We start from the raw sequence: 12,128 nt of genomic DNA, 5'->3' as shown, positions 1-12,128 counted from the left end.
TAATGACGTATAACGATATATAGTATTACCATATAATGTACAGCGATATATACCATTACGTAATAACGTATAACGTTGTATATTGTTACGTTATAGCGTATAAGGTTATATACTATTACGTAATAACGAATGACGTTACATAGTATTACCGTGTAATGTATTACGTTATATAATATTACGTAATAACGTATATCGTTGTATATTGCTACGCTATTACGTATAACGTTATATAGTAATACGTAATAACGTATAATGTTATATATTATTACAATATACGATATAATTATCATAGAATAAAAGTTTATTTTCTATACAGAAATTCCGGTTTCATATTTACATACCTTTTACAATTTCGTTATAACGTACATCGTTGTATATTATTACGTAGAAACGTATAACGTTGAATATTGTTACGTAATGACGTATAACGATATATAGTATTACCATATAATGTACAGCGATATATACCATTACGTAATAACGTATAACGTTGTACATTGTTACGTTATAACGTATAACGTTATATGCTATTACGTAATAACGTATAGCGTTATATAGCATTACCACATAACGTATAACGATATACACCATTACGTAATGAGGTATAACGTTGTGTATTATTACGTAATAACGTATAACGTTGTATATTGTTACGTTATAACGTATACCGGTATATACTATTACGTAATAACGTATAGCGTTATATAGTATTAGCATATAACGTATAACGATATATACTATTACGTAATAACGAATGACGTTATATAGTATTACCGTGTAATGTATTACGTTATATAATATTACGTAATAACGTATATCGTTGTATATTGCTACGCTATTACGTATAACGTTATATAGTATTACGTAATAAAGTATAATGTTATATATTATTACAATATACGATAATATTATCATACAATAAAAGTTTATTTTCTATACAGAAATTCCGGTTTCATATATACATACCTTTTACAATTACGTAATAACGTACAACGTTGTATATTATTACGTAAAAACGTATAACGTTGAATATTGTTATGTAATAACGTATAACGATATATAGTATTACCATATAATGTATAGCGATATATACCATTACGTAATAACCTATAACGTTGTACATTGTTACGTTATAACGTATAACGTTATATAGTATTTCCATATAACGTATAACGTTATATACTATTACGTAATAATGTATAACGTTATATAGCATTACCATACTATTACCATATAACGTATAACGTTGCATTTTATTACGTAATAACGTATAACGTTGTATATTATTACATAATAGCGTATAACGTTGTATATTGGTACGTTATAACGTATAACGTTGTTTATTGGTACGTTATAACGTATAACGTTGTATTTTGTTACGTTATAACGTATAAGGTTATAATATTACGTAATAACGTATAGCGTTATATAGTATTACCATATAACGTATAACGGTATATACTATTACGTAATAACGTATAACGTTGTATATTATTACGTAATAACGTATGACGTTGTATGTTATTACGTAATAACGTATAAAGTTGTATATTATTACGTAATAACGAATAACGATGTATATTATTACGTAATAACGTATACCGTTATATACCATTACCATATAACGTATAACGTATAACGTTGTATATTGTTACGTAATAACGTGTAACAATATATAGTATTACCATGTAATGTATAGCGATATATACCATTACGTAATAACGTATAACGTTGTACATTGTTACGTTATATCGTATAACGTTATATAGTATTTCCATATAACGTATAACGTTATATACTATTACGTAATAACGTATAACGTTATATAGTATTACCATAGTATTACCATATATCGTATAACGTTGCATATTATTACGTAACAACGTATAACGTGGTATATTATTACGCAATAACGTATAACGTTGAATATTGTTACGAAATAAAGTATTACGATATATAGTATTACCATATAATGTATTACGTTATATACTATTACTTTATAACGTATAACGTTGCATACTATTACGTAATAACTTATAACGTTGTATATTATTACTTAATAACGTATAACGATATATAGTATTACCATATAATGTATAGCGATATATACCATTACGTAATAACGTATAACGTTATATAGTATAACCATAGTATTACCATATAACGTATAACGTTGCATATTATTACGTAATAACGTATAACGTTGTATATTATTACGTTATAACGTATAACGTTATATACTATTACGTAATAACGTATAACGTTATATAGTATAACCATAGTATTACCATATAGCGTATAACGTTGCATTTTATTACGTAATAACGTATAACGTTGTATATTATTACGTAATTACGTATAACGTTGTATATTGGTACGTTATAACGTATAACGTTGTATATTGTTACGTTATAACGTATAAGGTTATATACTATTACGTAATGACGTATAGCGTTATATAGTATTACCATATAACGTATAACGATATATACTATTAAGTAATAACGTATAACGTTGTATATTGTGACGTTATAACGTATATAGTTATATAGTGTTACCATACAACGAATATCGTTATATACTATTACGTAATAACGTATGAGGCTAAATAATATTACGTAATAACGAATAACGTTGTATATTATTACGTAATAACGTATACCGTTATATACTATTACCATATAACGTTTAACGAGATATACTATTACGTAATAACGTATAACGTTGAATATTGTTACGTAATAAAGTATAACGATATATAGTATTACCATATAATGTATTACGTTATATACTATTACGTAATAACTTATAACGTTGTACATTGTAACGTTATAACGTATAACGTTATATAGTATTTCCATATAACGTATAACGTTATATACTATTACGTAATAACGTATAACGTTATATACTATTACGTAATAACGTATAACGTTCTATAGTATTACCATTTTATTACCATATAACGTATAACGTTGCATACTATTACGTAATAACGTATAACGTTGTATATTATTACGTAATAGCGTATAACGTTGTATATTGGTACGTTATAACGTATAACGTTGTATATTGTTACGTTATAACGTATAACGTTATATAGTATTACCATATAACGTATAACCATATATACCATTACGTAATAAGGTATAACGTTGTGTATTATTACGTAATAACGTATAACGTTGTATATTATTTCCATATAACGTATAACGTTATATACTATTACGTAATAACGTATAACGTTATATAGTATTACCATAGTATTACCATATAACGTTATATAGTATTACCATAGTATTACCGCATAACGTATAACGTTGCATATTATTACGTAACAACGTATAACGTGGTATATTATTACGCAATAACGTATAACGTTGAATATTGTTACGTAATAAAGTATAACGATATATAGTATTACCATATAATGTATTACGTTATATACTATTAAGTAATAACGTATAACGTTGTATATCGTTACGTAATAACGTGTAACAATATATAGTATTACCATATAATGTATAGCGATATATACCATTACGTAATAACGTATAACGTTGTACATTGTTACGTTATATCGTATAACGTTATATAGTATTTCCATATAACGTATAACGTTATATACTATTACGTAATAACGTATAACGTTATATAGTATTACCATTTTATTACCATATAACGTATAACGTTGCATACTATTACGTAATAACGTATAACGTTATGTAGTATTACCATAGTATTACCATATAACGTTATATAGTATTACCATAGTATTACCGTATAACGTATAACGTTGCATATTATTACGTAACAACGTATAACGTGGTATATTATTACGCAATAACGTATAACGTTGAATATTGTTACGTAATAAAGTATAACGATATATAGTATTACCATATAATGTATTACGTTATATACTGTTAAGTAATAACGTATAACGTTGTATATCGTTACGTAATAACGTGTAACAATATATAGTATTACCATATAATGTATAGCGATATATACCATTACGTAATAACGTATAACGTTGTACATTATTACGTTATAACGTATAACATTATATAGTATTTCCATATAACGTATAACGTTATATACTATTACGTAATAACGTATAACGTTATATAGTATAATCATAGTATTACCATATAGCGTATAACGTTGCATTTTATTACGTAATGACGCATAAGGTTGTATATTATTACGTAATTGCGTATAACGTTGTATATTGGTACGTTATAACGTATAACGTTGTATATTGTTACGTTATAACGTATAATGTTATATACTATTACGTAATAACGTATAGCGTTATATAGTATTACCATATAACGTATAACGGTATATACTATTAAGTAATAACGTATAACGTTGTATATTGTGACGTTATAACGTTTATCGTTATATAGTGTTACCACACAACGAATATCGTTATATGCTATTACGTAATAACGTATGAAGCTAAATAATATTACGTAATAACGAATAGCGTTGTATATTATTACGTAATAACGTATACCGTTATATACTATTACCAAATAACGTATAACGATATATACTATTACGTAATAACGTATAACGTTGAATATTATTACGTAATAAAGTATAACGATATATAGTATTACCATATAATGTATTACGTTATATACTATTACGTAATAACGTATATCGTTGTATGTTGTTACGCTATTACCTATAACGTTATATAGTATTACGTAATAACGTATAATGATATATATTATTACAATATACGATATAATTATCATACAATAAAAGTTTATTTTCTATACAGAAATTCCGGTTTCATATTTACATACCTTTTACAATTTCGTAATAACGTACAACGTTGTATATTATTACGTAAAAACGTATAACGTTGAATATTGTTACGTAATAACGTATAACGATATACAGTATTACCATATAATGCATAGAGATATATACCATTACGTAAAAACGTATAACGTTGAATATTGTTACGTAATAACGTATAACGATATATAGTATTACCATATAATGTATAGCGATATATACCATTACGTAATAACGTATAACGTTGTATATTGTTACGTTATAACGTACAACGTTATATACTATTACGTAATAACGTATAACGTTGTATATTGTTACGTAATAACGTATAACTATATATAGTATTACCATATAATGTACAGCGATATATACCATTACGTAATAACGTAAGACGTTGTACATTGTTACGTTATAACGTATAACGTTATATAGTATTTCCATATAACGTATAACGTTATATACTATTACGTAATAACGTATAACGTTATATAGCATTACCATTATATTACCATATAACGTATAACGTTGCATACTATTACGTAATAACGTATAACGATATATACTATTACGTAATAACGTATAACGTTGAATATTATTACGTAATAAAGTATAACGATATATAGTATTACCATATAATGTATTACGTTATATACTATTACGTAATAACGTATATCGTTGTATGTTGTTACGCTATTACCTATAACGTTATGTAGTATTTCCATATAACGTATAATGTTATATACTATTACGTAACAACTTATAACGTTGTACATTATTACGTAATAACGTATGACGTTGTATGTTATTACGTAATAACGTATAACGTTGAATATTGTTACGTAATAAAGTATAACGATATATAGTATTACCATATAATGTAATACGTTATATACTATTACGTAATAACGTATAACGTTGTACATTGTAACGTTATAACGTATAACGTTATATAGTATTTCCATATAACGTATAACGTCATATACTATTACGTAATAACGTATAACGTTATATAGCATTACCATTATATTACCATATAACGTATAACGTTGCATACTATTACGTAATAACGTATAACGTTGTATATTATTACGTAATAGCGTATAACGTTGTATATTGGTACGTTATAACGTATAACGTTGTAAATTCTTACGTTATAACGTATAGCGGTATATACTATTACGTAATAACGTATAGCGTTATATAGCATTACCATATAACGTATAACGATATATACCATTACGTAATGAGGTATAACGTTGTGTATTATTACGTAATAACGTATAACGTTGTATATTATTACGTAATAACGTATAACGTTGTATATTGTTACGTTATAACGTATACCGGTATATACTATTACCATATAACGTATAACGATATATACTATTACGTAATAACGTATAACGTTGAATATGGTTACGTAATAAAGTATAACGTTGTATATTATTACGAAGTAACGTATAACGTTGTATATTGTTACGTAATAATGTATAACAATATATAGTATTACCATATAATGTATAGCGACATATATCATTACGTAATAACGTATAACGTTGTATATTATTACGTAATAGCGTATAACGTTGTATATTTGTACGTTATAACGTATAACGTTGTATATCGTTACGTTATAACGTATAACGTTATATAGTATTACCATATAACGCATAACGTTATATACTATTAAGTAAAAACGTATAACGTTATATACTACTACCATATAATGTATAACGATATATACCATTACGTAATAACGTATAACGTTGTATATTATTACGTAATAATGTATAACGTAGTATACTGTTACGTAATAACGTATAACGATATACAGTATTACCATATAACGTATAATGATATATACCACTGCGTAATAACGTATAACGTTGTGTATCATTACGCTTAACGTATAACGTTGCATATTGGTACGTTACAACGTATAACGTTGTATATTGTTACGTTAGAACGTATGACGTTATGTACTATTACGTAATAACGTATAACGTTGTATATTGTTACGTGATAATGTATAACAATATATAGTATTATCATATAATGTATAGCGATATATACCATTACTTAATAACGTATAACGTTGTATATTGTTACGTTATAACGTATGACGTTATATAGTATTACCATGTAACTTATAACGTTATATACTATTAAGTAAAAACGTATAACGTTTTAAGGTTTTACTACTACCACATAATGTATAACGATATATACCATTACGTAATAACGTATAACGTTGTATTGTCACGTCCCGCGTTCCGCACGTGACGCCACGAACCAATAACTTATGAATAATTAAACACGACCAATAATAATAAATTAACTAATAAACAACCAATCAAAATAAAAAGAATTATACGACAGACAATCAAAATGAAATAAATGAATCAATAAGAAGAAACACTACAACCAATCAGCAATGACATATAAAATACAAATAAAATGAAATAATTAAATGAACCAATAAATAAAACAAGCCGCGATTCAAATGTATGAGATTTCTCTGCGAAAACACATGTATATACACACACGTGTGTGCATATCTGTGTGTGTGACCTACTTCGTGAATCTGAATAATTGGTAATCTAATAAAATATAAAAGAAATAAAATATACTACACTACATCAGCATTCTAATGAAAGTGAAAATTGTATACAAGATTACTCTGCGACACACACATATATAGATATACACATGCGTACGCGTATCTTTGGGAAAAATTCATAATATATATATATATATATATATATATATGTATGTATACGTTATTAAACCATTAAAACGCAAAGAAATAAATATATAGAATTATATTTCTACGAACCTAGAGAATTATATACGAAATCCACATTATGGAATATTCAACCAATTAACGATCCGAGAAACAATGAGAATAACAATACGCGCACATATACATATGCATATATATATTTTACATAATGGAAAATTACATTGTGAAATGTATATATATATGTCGGGTTGGCGTTACGATTAGAGTTAGGGTTAAGGGCGTAAACGAATCCCTCTTGACACTAGACGTGATCACTATGCAATAGAGGAGATATTTACTAGTGCAAACATGACCATGTTGGAATTGGACAAGTAATCGCGATAATTTGATACTCGAGAAGCTAATGACAATGATCTTAGGCTCAATAACGAATCCACGGTCAACGGGATGACGAACTCTACTCTTCTTTAGCGTCTAAGTTGTACTCAATGTTAATGCATGGGGCCATCACTACGTATCCGAGAGTTACTTGAATCGTCGTCGAGATCGTACCGGATAGTAACTCTCCGTCTCGACGATGCCGTCGAGGAAAACTATAATGGGTGGGTCTAAGGACATGAGATCCTCGGATTCGTCAAAGAAAGCTTTCGTTCCAAAGGTGACGGAAATTAGCGCTGTTGCTAATTGGTCGATCTCCATATCGGCGTTTTGAAAGAGATGCTGGCCGCCCTTGAGGGGCGGTTGTTGACGGGGGCATCGTTCGTGGAAGATAGGCTTCTCCTATCGTCCCGTAGTTGCAACAAGGACTGTTTGTCTAAATGAAGAACTTTGCTTGACTAAATCTTAAGGTTTATTGCGGGTCCTCAAGTTAGCTAAACATACTGCGGAGGTATATTGACATCTGGAGATCATCTTACCCGAAGGATAGGATCTGCGTGTGGCGAGCCACGGAACAGAAACCTTTGAAATATTTACTGCCACGTGTCGCTACGGCTATTTCTTTAAAGGAGAGGTATAGAGTTACTCTGTGCCTTTGTTAGATAAAACGTTCATCCCTTGACCGCGGTTACGTTCGGCGACTGGTTGTCGCCTCGAGCCCAAGCTCACTATCATAAACCTCGAACAATCGGAGCGACATTTGTTTAATCTAAATTACGACATTACGGTATTCCCGAGAATCCAAGGAGAGGTTCCGGTGTTTTTCCATCTCCGACATATATATATACACATATTATTATATCGAACAACTACTCATCTAATATACAAAACCACCTTGTAAAAATTACATTACTGAACATTCAACTAAACCAACTGAAGATTTAGTATAATAATATATAATAATATAATAATATATATATATACATAGATATGTGAAATAGCGTTGTATATAACCGGAAACAATACAAATGTCACACGACTTCTTCAACAACTTCGACTCTTCGTTCCTGCCGACAACACCTCACACGATGACTGCCTCTTCTAGGGCCACTTACGGATTCTTTACAATTCTTCTTCTTCTTGCACTGAAATATCATATGCAGTGAATAAAACACGACAGAAGCAGGATGAACTAAATAAAAGAAATCATAACAAGATACACACCGCGACAATCCGCATGGGAACCTCTGACAAAGTATCTATCATTAAATGCATAATAATCAAGATGCACAAACCTCATCTGGAAGTCGACACCACTCACAGCGTGCCAATGCAAGGGAGGAAAACGAATGAAATTGTATTTCGTGAAGACGTTTCACCACTTTCCATAGATCAGAAACTGGAGTTACACAACTAATAACCTAATAACAAGGAAGTAATATAAAATATACACGATTTAATATATAGCAAATATGGACATATAAATCTACAAGGAGCAAAATATATCCCATATTGTCAAATAAAACCAAATTGTCAAAAGATCATCAGGACACGACGCCAACGAAGGTGCCACTGTGCCTATTTGGATGGAAAACCGCCACTTCAGCATCATCCTTCGCACATATTCACACACGCACGTCGATCACGTCATCTCGTACCATTCACATATCTTCTTCCTCTTGCGCTAAAGCAAATTCACAAGTTTAAGGAAACAAACAACATGCGAAACGAGATAGAATACTAAAAACACATACTCACACAGTTCGCACAGGCGCGGACGCTTTTGTGTCCATCACTCAACATAACCTGTAATCATCAAAATCCACGTTCTCTCATGGAAACTCTAAAAACCTGCAGCATTGCGATTCCCACCGGAACGAACTGTCACGTGACTGTCATCCCATTGGGGATGTCATTATTAAAAGCGTAGCGACACAATTCAAATCAGAGAGTAATTGTTAGCGGGTCAGTTGAATAAAGGAATAGAAGAGAGTAATTGTTAGCGTTCGGGAGAATTTAGCGAAAAATAAAGAAGAGTCAGATTAATTGTTAGCGTTAGCGTTAGCGATTAATTGTTAGTGGTTCAGTTAGAACAATCAGAGTAATTGTGAAAAGAGAGTAACTGCCATTAGTTGGTTCAGTTAGAATAAAGTCAGAGAAATTGTTAGCGTTCGGGAGAATTTAACGAAATTAAAGAAGAGTAATTCAGTTAGAATAAAGAAATAGGATAGAGCAATTGTGATTAGTTGGTTCAGGAGAATTTAGCGAAAATAAGGAGAGTAATTGTTAATCGTTCAATTGAATTTGAGTGAGTCTGATATCAGTTCGTTCAGTTGATTTAATTAGAATTTAAGTTAGGATTAGAGAATAATTGTTCGTTCCAGTTCGAGTTTAAGAATTACGAGATATAAATGTTATTAGTCAGTTCGAATTATAAAATAATTGTTATTAGTCAGTTAGAATTAAAACAATAGTTGGCTCAAGTTTTTGTGTTAGAATTTCGAATTGTTAAACACGTCCGGACACACTGTTGTTTACACTGTTCAAATTAAATAAAGATTAAAACGAAAAATTATAGAAGTGTCGATCTTTGTAAAACCGGAATCACCCCAGCGGCCTGCCCGTTCATCAGCGGAGGCCAACGTCAGGTGAGTCAACTTTAATTATTATTAATAATTAATAATTAAAATAATAAATAATATCAATGATTAGTATAATTCGCCATTAATTCCGCCTGTAATAATTATTTATAATATAATTGTTTATTCCAAACAATCCTCTCCCGTGCTAGTATTCCTGCGCATAGCAGGTTAGCCGAAACGTGGAGATTGTTGACCAGTGACCTAAACTCCGGTCAACGCTACATAATCTAACAAGAAATATCTAATTGAAACAGTCCTTAGACTGTTTCTGGTGGCAGCGAATACTACATTGTTTAAAATTTCAAAATTTGGATAGCGAAACGTAACAATATATATATATATATAGATAAAAATTTTGGTGGCAGCGGTGGGATACGCTCCACGGAGGATTACAGTTGGTATAAACAATAACATACGCTCATAGGTTTAAAGTTTTTTCAATTTATTAACTGAAACATACACATAAACATATACAAAAAGAAAGGAAAAAAAAAACATGGCGGTCGCACGAGACTCACTAAACGAGGACACGATTACGTTGTTGTCGGAAAAATTGAAAGCGTGTGACGAGAATTTTCGCGTACTAACCGACATTAATGCAAGTCTAAGCAGAGTGGAAGAAGACCTGCGTGCAAGTAGGGAATCGAGAGATACCGAAATTCCCACATCGACGCCGTTAATTCCGCGAGGAATAAGACCCATTAATGATAATTTTCAACCAATTAAACTAAAAGACACGATCAAGTCAGTGCCAGTGTTCGACGGCCATCGACCACCGGTATTTCAATTTTTAAGGGCATGCGAACGAGCTCGAAGATTCGTGCCGCCGACGCAGAATCGTCCGACACCTCCGAATAATTATAATGGAAACAACACTCGTCCCCTATACGATAGTAACAACATCAGAAACAACCGCCAGGATCGAAGATTCGTGCCGCCGACGCAGAATCGTCCGACACCTCCGAATAATTATAATGGAAACAACACTCGTCCCCTATACGATAGTAACAACATCAGAAACAACCGCCAGGATCGAAGATTCGTGCCGCCGACGCAGAATCGTCCGACACCTCCGAATAATTATAATGGAAACAACACTCGTCCCCTATACGATAGTAACAACATCAGAAACCACCACCAGGATTGGAGATTTGTATCGCCGTCGCGGAATCGTCTAAGCGACCCGGGAATAGAGAAAGATATTAGGAAAAGAGCAAGAGCAATAACCTGGAAAGAAAAATGCGTAGGTAAACATCTCAAAAGAGATCCAAGTCAAAGGAGGGGTGCTGATTATTTGAAACAAGCAACCTTCCAATACAAACACTGTTCCGTTGCTGCGATAAAAGACGATGTTACTTTAAGTAGCAAGAGGACGCACGGCACCACAGACGAAATCATGAGTGAAAAATCTCCCGAATCCCCAGCCAAAATAAACAACACTAATATCAAAGAACTTTCAGAAGAGGCAGAAACTAGGAAATTGAACGACGAAACGAAAGGCGACGTTTATCCCCTGCCTAATATCACGGTTGACTCGGCAAGAATAC

At 30.8% G+C, this 12,128-nt stretch overlaps 1 long non-coding RNA gene across 1 annotated transcript in view; it reads left to right on the top strand.

Annotated features, from left to right (window-relative positions):
* Nucleotides 1-10,636, top strand: part of LOC126927407 (uncharacterized) — a 43,063-nt gene extending 32,427 nt beyond the window's left edge. The window contains exon 3 of the long non-coding RNA XR_007715448.1: nucleotides 10,424-10,636. This is a non-coding gene — a long non-coding RNA (uncharacterized LOC126927407). The remainder of the gene's footprint in view (nucleotides 1-10,423) is intronic.
* The last annotated feature ends 1,492 nt before the right edge of the window (nucleotides 10,637-12,128 follow it).

The sequence above is a fragment of the Bombus affinis genome, unplaced genomic scaffold, assembly GCF_024516045.1.
Source record: "Bombus affinis isolate iyBomAffi1 unplaced genomic scaffold, iyBomAffi1.2 ctg00000099.1, whole genome shotgun sequence".
Lineage (NCBI taxonomy): Eukaryota > Metazoa > Arthropoda > Insecta > Hymenoptera > Apidae > Bombus > Bombus affinis.
The sequence above is the reverse complement of the archived record's forward strand: the minus strand, read 5'-3'. Positions and strand labels throughout refer to the sequence as shown.